This window comes from Pantherophis guttatus, chromosome 2, assembly GCF_059756535.1.
Source record: "Pantherophis guttatus breed Tessera chromosome 2, ASM5975653v1, whole genome shotgun sequence".
Lineage (NCBI taxonomy): Eukaryota > Metazoa > Chordata > Lepidosauria > Squamata > Colubridae > Pantherophis > Pantherophis guttatus.
The window spans coordinates 265,637,276-265,645,549 of NC_142064.1; the positions used below are offsets into that span (position 1 = coordinate 265,637,276).

At 40.6% G+C, this 8,274-nt stretch overlaps 1 long non-coding RNA gene across 1 annotated transcript; it reads left to right on the forward strand.

The window, feature by feature from the left end:
* Positions 1-3,461: 3,461 nt before the first annotated feature.
* On the forward strand, positions 3,462-7,349 carry LOC148115771 (uncharacterized). Its single transcript, XR_015731783.1, has 2 exons — positions 3,462-5,237; positions 6,967-7,349. It is a non-coding gene; the product is annotated as an uncharacterized LOC148115771 (long non-coding RNA).
* Positions 7,350-8,274: the final 925 nt, after the last annotated feature.

An 8,274-nucleotide genomic window follows, 5' to 3' on the forward strand; every position in this document is an offset into this window, starting at 1 on the left:
GTAGATCACATTGCATCTGATCCCTTTGAAGGATACTCGGTGACCAGGAGCAGATCAGGACTGGCATGTGGAGAAACCAAGATGTAACTCAATGGTCGGTCTGGATAATCCCTGGAGACTTTCCATGACTGAGAATAGGATACGATAGGATAGGATTGAATGGAAATGAATTATTTATTGGCCAAGTGTGATTGGACACAAGGAATTTGTCTTTGGTGCATATGCTCTCAGTGTACATAAAAAGATAAGATCCATTTGTCAAGAATCATAAGGTACAACACTTCATTAACAGTCATACAGTCATAAGTGGGAGGAGATGGGTGATCGGAACAGTGGGAAGATTAATAGTAATAGTAATTCAGACTTAGTAAATAGTTTGACAGTGTTGAGGGAATTATTTGTTTAGCAGAGTGATGGCATTCAGTAAAAAACTTCTTGTGTCTAGTTCTGGTGTGCAGTGCTCGATAGCCTCATTTTGAGGGTAGGAGTTGAAACAGTTTAGGGGTCTGTAAATATTTTCACAGCCCTCTTTTTGACTCATGCAGTATGCAGGTCCTCAATGGAAGGCAGGTTGGTAGTAATTGTTTTTTCTGCAGTTCTAATTATCCTCCGAAGTCTGTGTCTGTCTTGTTGGGTTGCAGAACCAAACCAGACAGTTATAGAGGTGCAGATGACACACTCAATAATTCCTTTTTAGAACTGTATCAGCAGTTCCTTGGGCTGTTTGAGCTTCCTGGGTTGGCGCAGAAAGAACATTCTTTGTTGTGCTTTTTTGATGATAGGTGTCCATTTTAGGTCTTGAGATATGATAGAACCTAGAAATTTGAAGGTCTCTACAGTTGATACTGTGTTGTCTAGTATTGTGAGGGGTGGAAGTATGGAAGGGTTTCTCCTAAAGTCTACCACCATTTCTACGGTTTTGAGTGTGTTCAGTTCCAGGTGGTTCCAGTCACACCACGAGGCTAGTTGTTCAACCTCCCATCTTTATGCAGATTCATCATTGTCTCGAATGAGACCAATCATTGTTGTATCATCTGCAAACTTCAGTAGTTTAACAGATGGATCATTTGAGATGCAGTCATTGGTATATAGAGAGAAGAGAAATGGGGAGAGCACAAATCCTTGGGGGGGCCCTGTGCTAATTCTACAGGTATCTGATGTGATTCTGCTTAGCTTCACCTGCTGCTTCCTGTCTGTTAGGAAGCTTTTGATCCACTTACAAGGGTGTTCAGGTAGCGCTAGCTGGTTTAGTTTAGTTAGAAGTATGTCCGGAATGATGGTATTGAATGCTGAACTAAAGTCTATAAAGGGGACCCTTGCATAGGCCTTTGGAGATTTAAGACGTTGTAGGATGTAGTGCAGAGCCATATTAACAGCATCATCTGTCAGTCTATATGAGTAGAGAACACAAACTATCTCCCTGCTCCTAGCCCAGCACTGTCACTCACCCTATCAAATTCAAATAGGTGCCAAATTTCTAAAATTTAAAATAGTAAAATGCTCAATATACTTAATATTATCTGATTGTTTTCCTTTTTCTCTTTCCTTAGTGTCATATTTTAGTGGACATCTTTATCATGTCTCGTTTTATTATGGTTAGACATTGGAAACCCTTCCAATGATCCCAAAGCCTCTGAATCTCTCTCAGGGCTATATAAAAATATGTGTCTTCTGCTAAATGCTTTATTATGTCCTAAAGCCGTGATGGTGAACCTATGGCACGCGTGCCACAGGTGACACACGGGGCAATATCTGTGGACAGGCGAGAGTTGCCCTAGCACAGCACCAACTGATTTTCAGTCCTTCTGTGCCCACTGGAAGTCAGGAAATGGGCCATTTCCAGCCTCCAGAGAGCCTCCAGAGGGATGGGGAAAGCCATTTTCGCCCTGCCCAGGGTCCAAGAAAGCCTCTGAAGCCTGGGGAGGGAGAAAAACAGGCCTCCTGGACCCACCAGTAACCTTTTTGTGTCACATGCCATAAGTGAGGGCGGGAGCACAGGGGGATTGTGCGCGCATGCACGGGGCCTGGGGGCACATTGAATTATCGGTGTGGGCGCATGTGAACGCGACCTCCCTGCGCTCCCCCCACTTTTGGCATGCAATGGTAAAAAGGTTAGCCATCACTGTCCTAAAGGGTCTTAATCCCATCATCCTGGAGCTGAAGGTCTTTTGTTTTAGCAATAGCAATAGTAGTTAGACTTATATACCGCTTCACAGTGCTTTAACAGCCCTCTCTAAGTGGTTTTACAGAGTCAGCATATTGTCCCCAACAATCTGGCTCATTTTACCCACCTCAGAAGGATGAGTCTGGTGAGATTCGATCTGCCAAATTGCAGGCAGCTGGCAGTCAGCAGAAGAAGCCCGCAGTACTGCACTCTAACCACTGCGCCACCACTGCTCTTATAGATAGGCTGGCTCCATCTTTCTTAATGGGCACAAAATGCCTGCTGGGGGCTATTAAGAAAGACTGAGTCTGCCTTCCTACCTCTAAAAAAACACGTTTCTCCATTTCTCATTTAGGGAAATATAATATTCTGCTTTTTTAATATTTCCCAAAATATTTCATTCTTCTGGGGAGTGGTGCTGACTTTCTACAAATCATAAAAAGCTCTTTACATTTCCAATATTCAAGGTCCCTTTAAACATTCTGAACAATTTGTCCAGGGATAGATACACACAGTACATCATCTTATAAAACTTTTCTTTTATAGTTTAATTTGAATTTTAGATCTTTCATCCACATATTCTCCCATTGTTCAAGCATGATTTACATGCAAAGTTCTGTGCCCACTGAATCATAAAATGCTGTACATAGTCATCCTCCATGTTCCACTATAGTTTATAAAGCTTAAAAATAGCAATCCCTTGGAGTATCTTCACTTGATGGGCCTGGCAGGTCCTAAAATCTTGGGAGCCACAGAAAATCAGTTTTAAACTTTTGGGATGTAGAGAGGCATTGATTTCTATCGAGAGTCAGCCCCTAAAATAGCAAATTCTGCCAAAAAAAAGAAAAAGATTCTGTCAATGACTACTTCAGCTTCAACCACAACAATACCTGAGCAAATAAGAGATACAAACTCAAGGTAAACCGCTCCAAATTCAATTGCAGAAAATACGACTTCAGCAACAGAGTGGTCAATGCCTGGAGTGCACTAGCAGACTCTCTGGTTTCTTCCCCAAACCCCCAAAACTTTAACCTTAGACTGTCTACTGTTGACCTCACCCCATTCCTAAGAGGTCTGTAAGGCATAAGCGCACCATCGCGCCTCCCGTCCCTGGCCTAATGTCCCTTTTTACTCTTATTCTTTTCATGTATTCCAATTATGTTTATGCTTTTATATGTTTTCTTATATATGCTTTTTTTTTATTGAAAAAGTTTTACAATTACATTTTCTCCCCATTTTCCCCCAACCCTCTCTAACCCTCCCTAACCCCCCCTAACCCACCCCTCCCCCCCAGACTTCCACAAAATATAATCCAAATCAAAATCCCCTTTTTATAAAACTTGAACCCCTCCACCCCCTATATATTTTTCACATCTTCACAAAATTCAATTATTCTATCTCTATATAATACTTTCAGTTAAAAGCTATCTGATATTTCCTAGTTTGATATTTATTCTGCACATAGTCTATCCACTTTTTCCACTCCCATACATAAGTCTCTTGTGAGCAATCTTTTAAGTATGCTGAAATCTTCACCATCTCTGCAAAGCTGGCCATCTTCAAAGTCCATTCATCAATAGTAGGCATAGCTTCATTTTTCCAATATTGACCTATCAGTAATCTCGCTGCTGTTATCATATACAATATCAACTTTGTTTCACCCAATGTAAAACCCTTAACTATACCCAATAAAAACAATTGTGGAGAAAACTGAATTTTTTTCTTCAAAACATTCTGCATAACCCACCAAATTTTTATCCAAAAAGCCTTCACTTTCTTACAAGTCCACCACACATGATAATATGTGGCGTCTAGGCAATCACATCTCCAGCATTTTGGTTGAACATTAGAGTACATGCACGACAATTTCTTAGGATCTAAATGCCATCTATAAAACATTTTATAAAAATTTTCCCTCAAATTCTGTGACTGTGTAAATTTAACATTCTGAACCCATATTTTTTCCCATGTTTCCAACATCACTGGTTCTGCAAAATTTTGTGCCCACTTTATCATGCAATCTTTAACCAATTCAGTTTCTGAATCCCTTTCTAACAAAACATTATAAACCCTTTTAATATGCATTGGACGTTTCTCTTTTATAGAGAAAAATATTTCTTATATATGCTTGACAAATAAAATAAAATAAAATAAAAAAAATAAAATGTCATAAACTTTCAGGGCTCAGTACGTAGCTAATTTTGTAAGCTTAGTGGTATCACATTTCACTCTTTTGTTTGGGTCAGTTGCCAGAAGTCAAAAATGACGGTAGCATTTAATCAGTGAAAACCTCTTGCAACCGCCTTAAATAAGAGAGGGGACAAGCGTGTTTTTCTGCCTGTCTGGAGATGGCGCTCAAACAGGCAACACCAGTGGTAGAAAGCGGACGGTACAGCAGGCAGCGTCTGTGGTTGTGTTTAAGGAGTTAAAATCATCAAGTACTGCTGTCAGATTTTTTACAGGTGGACCCTTTTGTTTTCTAAGGAGGGTAGCATGTCAGATCCCTAAAAGTGATACTGCCATTCAAGTGGAGGAAGGGGGGACTTGGATTCGATTTACTAGCATGGCCTGTGTCATCAGATATTTTACAACCTATATCCTGGCGCCAAGAAAGCCTGAGATTCCCTTTACCTGCAGGAATTTTTATGGTAGCCATGTGGGTTGCCTCACTTTAAAGGGTAGTGGTGGGAATGCATGTTTGTTCGGGTTCTCAAAGAAAATAGTAAAGAAAACATCTTCACATTTGTGTATTGGCTGAAATCTGCATTCTGACTTAAAGGGAGGGGTCTCTACCATTTTAATCCTACTGCTTTGCCTAAAGGCATTCAGATTGTGCTTTAGCTGGATGGTTTTCACTTCTGCTTAATAAAAGAATCCTTTTGAACCACTACCTTTCAAGAGTTCGTACTTTCTTAGGTTGGAAGGAGAGGTGATCCTTACAACTGCATTGCTAGAAAGGCTGGGAGGAGAGGAGACGCGCAAAGAAACTTCCTCTTCCGGATGGCTGATGGGAGGAAGTTGGTGTGCAGAGCGTCTTTTGTGCTGTTTCCATGGCGGAAGCAGCAGCTGCCAGGTGAGTGGAGGGCAGCAGGTGGGAGGAGAGTCCGGGAGCAACTTGGGCTGGAAGCGGAGAAGCAACTGGGCTGAAGCCTCTCAGCTGCGGCTGCTGCAGGTTCCTTCCCTCCCCAAATGGAAGTCCACTGGTGCTGCAGGCTGGGAAACTGGGGGCTGCAATTTCTGCTGGTGGGAAGCTTGAAAAAGTCTCCTTCCAATGAAGGTTGAGCCTTTGGGGCTGGTTTCCCTCCAGAGGGAGCTCCGTCACTGGAGGTTTGGAAGAGAGCTGGAAGAAACCTTGGAGGTCTTAATGACGTCTCAGACAAATGGCTGTCCCGTCGGTTTAAAAGCCACCAGCAATAGAGCCCCCACAACCTCTGGAGGGAAGCCATTCCCGAAGAATCAACCTTCACTCAAAAGGGACTTTTTCAATCTTCCAGGCAGCAGAAAATTGCAGCCATTCCCTTCCACTGGCTAATTGTTCTCACTGATGGGATTTTTCCTTAATTCCAGGTTGTTTCTCTCCTTGATTAGTTTCCATGCATTGCTTCTTGTCTTGTCCTTCTGGTGCTTTGGAAAAGAAGTTGACCCTTCAAGTATTGGAACACAGCTATCATGTCACCCCTAGTCCTTCCTTTCACTAGACGATTCATTCCCAATTACTGCAACCCACTAATTATCCCTTCTGCTCTTCTCTGCGCTCTTTATAGAGTCTGGACGCCTTTTTTATATTGTGGTGATGAAAACTGGTTGCAGTAATCCAAGTGTGATCTTAATCAAAGCATTATAAATTGGTACTAATACTTCATGTGATCTCGATTCTATCCCTCTATTTAGGCAGCCAGAGTTTCTCAGGCTTCTTGAGTTGTTTTCCCATTGATTGATTGATTGGTTCGATTAATATGCCGCCTTTCTCCGGAGACTCAGGGCGGCTTACAATGCGTTAAGCAATAGCCTTCATGCTTTTGTATATACCTGCTTAGTAGGACTTTCGCGCCCCCCTAAGCGGTGTTCTTTTTTATACAAAGTTAGCTTATTGCCCCCACAATCCAGGTCCTCATTTTATCTACCTTGAAAGGATGGAAGGCTGGGTCAGCCATGAGCCTGGTGAGATTTTAATTTGCAGTAATTGCAGGCAGCTGGTGCTAGTTAATAGCACTTTAAAATGAGGACCCGGATTGTGGGGGCAATAAACTGACTTTGTATAAAAAAGAACACCGCTTTGGGGGGAGGGACAAAAGCCCTACTAAGCAGGTATATACAAAAGTATGAAGTCTCCAGAGAAGGGCGACATATAAATCGAACCAATAAATAAATAAATATAGAATTTTACTACAAGGTTTTTAAAATGGACCTAACATCTCCACGTATGTCATCGGTGTTAGGAACACAGGAGGGGGATAAAGAAAAGCAAAATGAACAAGAGATTGAAACTCAGGCTAAGCAGATGGAGATGGAGGTAATGGAAAAACAACAAGTTATAGAGGCCTTTTTGGATGAGCCTCTTCTGGATTCTCCTCCAGAGGCTATAGCTGGATCACCTATAAATATAGGAGAGGCGGCTTTGGATTTCGATTTGATGTCTTATCAAGTTACAGACCAGCATGTAATTCAATCAGCTGATATACAAGTCCAAGAAAGGCAACCAGGTTGGAGATCTAAACCACAACAAGTTAAGAAAAGAAGCAGGTTCTACAAAACTAAAAAAATTTAAACTAAACAAAAAAATTTTTTTTCTTTTTCTTTAGCCAACAGACTAATGCCAGTTACTTAAGAGACGATTAAATATAATAAGCGGGATTTATAGAAGGCTGATACATGAAAATATAACTGAGGCAAATTACAGACTTATACTATTTTGAGAAGAATAACAGATCTCTGCAGTGCTGGTGTTTTTGGGATGTGGAAGATGGCCTTTGATTGAGCGGATTGGAACTTTCTATTTTGGACTCTTTGGAAAATGGATTACGTATATGTTGAGTTATAAGGCAAGAGAACTATGGAATTGGGGCATGCAGAAGATCTGGTTGTTACCCTAACGTGGTGGTTGGAATTAATAATCTAGACAAAAAACATTACAGAAGATACTATATGGAATATAAAAATAAAGTCACTCGGGTGATTTTTTATATACAGAAACACTTATTATTGATGGGGGCAGATGGTAATTGAAGATACTGAATATACTGTTGGAAGCAGAACTTGATGTTACCCTAACATGGGCGATGGAATTAATAATCTAGTTGAAAGACATTACAGAAGATACTATATGGATTACAAACTTAAAGTCATTTGAGGATTTTATTTATATATGGAAATATCTTTTAGTGGTGTGGGCAGAAGAACAAAGATATTAAAAATATTATGTATGGTAGACCTGTAGGAAAGTGGGTGGAGATAGGTTAGGTTACTGATTGTTTAGGTTAGGAAAATGGATGTTATGTTCAGATATTAATATACGTAAAAGATTTGAATTAAGAGATATATGTATGGGGATGGAGGAAATGGGTAGATTATGAGTTGAATAAATGCCAAATTAGGATTTATTATATAATTTTACAGCTGAATGTTGCTCTGAAATGTATAGTATAGGGGGGATATAATAATAATGTTAAAAAGAAATGGTTAGCATATGGGGGGGGTGTAGAAGGATGGTAAAGTATTATATAATGTGATATCAATTTGGATTTTATTTTGGAGAAGCCATGGGGGGGAGGGGGAGGGGGGGTTAGGGAGGAGAGGGGGGAAAAGGGGGAAAAATCTGTATTTGAAAAACTTTTTCAATAAAAAATAAAATAAAATAAATAAATAAATAAATAAATAAATAAATAAATAAATAAATAAATAAATAAATATAATCTATCCTCAGTACATCCAGATATAATTGAGGATAACACTTTGCAGTGCCAAGAACGTATGATTGACCCAGTGGTGGGATTCTGCCGGTTCTAGGGGGTTCGGCCGAACCCTTTGTTAAATTGCTGGCTCACCCCGCCCCTTGCCCCGCCCCTCCACACCACTATTTATTGCCAATAAATAGTGGTGGGCAAGGGGCG